The 1,303-nt window shown below is 33.8% G+C and overlaps 1 long non-coding RNA gene across 1 annotated transcript; it reads left to right on the top strand.

Moving 5' to 3' along the window:
- Nucleotides 1-276: 276 nt before the first annotated feature.
- Nucleotides 277-1,007, top strand: LOC103153218 (uncharacterized). The gene is made up of 2 exons (XR_477775.2): nucleotides 277-390; nucleotides 938-1,007. It is a non-coding gene; the product is annotated as an uncharacterized LOC103153218 (long non-coding RNA).
- The last annotated feature ends 296 nt before the right edge of the window (nucleotides 1,008-1,303 follow it).

Consider the following 1,303-nt stretch of genomic DNA (forward strand, 5'->3'; position numbering starts at 1 on the left):
ATGTTAGCTATAAGCAATCCTACCTTGCTGTAAGTTAATGTTAGCTAAAGTTATTAAACACAATTACTGTAACGTTAGCCCTTAATATTAAATATATTTTAAAGACAGTCAAATTAGTTTTTTCCCTCCAATTTTAATCTAGCAAATTAAAAGCTAAAATGTTAGTCAAAGTTATCCTTTATATGCATTATTTAGCAACTTGGCTGATGTGACACAGTGCTTGTGTTCTTTGCTTTGGAAACTTTAACCACATGAAGACCCATATTAGCCTTGGCTAATGAAGACATGCTACGAGTGTGGAGGATGATAATAAGGACCAGCCACCAGAGAAAGAAGTTCCTGTTTGACCAAAGAGAAAGAAGCAGCTGAAATATTCCCCAAGAAAATTAGGTAAGTTGTTTTTATGTTAATATTTTCACCTTGTGAATATTCACACCTTGTGTAGGTGGGAATGGCCAGGTAAGTGCCGAAGGAGGAGCAGGAATCAACATTTACCAGTTGAGTTAAAAAGTTACGTTTTAGACAACTAAAAACTGGTATTAAATCAATTTATTTATTAATAAGCTTCTGGCAAACAACCATAAGTCAGAGTATCTGGTTAGAAATAATTTAGAATGCTCATTAAGTAAAAAGATACACTCGTGTGCCTAAAACTATACATTAAATTATACATTCTGAATAACAACAGTGGCAGTCTGTCTGAACTTCAGCCAGACAAATATTTGATCAGAATAATTTTGTTCAGCTCCAGTTATTATGCTACTTGTATTAAGAAATAATTGTATTGCACTTTATGACAAACAGTCATGTTAACTAGGCATTTGTCTGTCAGTCTACCATTCTGACAGTGTGCAGCAAGGGACATTTTTGGAATGGTATTTAAATAAATGGTATTTAAATAAATGACATTGTTTTTTGTTTTTGCTCTTTTTTTAAGTGACCACAATGAATTGAGTCATCACCGACTATGAGAATGTCCAGAAGAGATTCACCAAGTTTGAATTCATGAAAAGGCTTTCGCCATGATTAACTATCGCAAGAACAGCTGTAATTTCTGAGCATTTCTGGACACCTTCAAAGAGCTGCTTCCAGGAAATGAAGACAAGAAGAAGAGCTCCTGTTTTCAGAGCATTACAGGAAGACTATTACGAAGGAGATGGCTGACATAATCAAAGCAAAAAATGTTACTGTTGAAAGAACCTATTTTCTTAAGTTAAAGAATAAGTAATTATGTTTTAGTTTTTCAATCAGCATTTCAGAGTAACAATATACTGACCAGACGTTAAACCCTCTGTTATCTTAG

Source organism: Poecilia formosa, unplaced genomic scaffold (assembly GCF_000485575.1).
Source record: "Poecilia formosa unplaced genomic scaffold, Poecilia_formosa-5.1.2 Scaffold343, whole genome shotgun sequence".
In the NCBI taxonomy this organism is placed as follows: Eukaryota; Metazoa; Chordata; class Actinopteri; order Cyprinodontiformes; family Poeciliidae; genus Poecilia; species Poecilia formosa.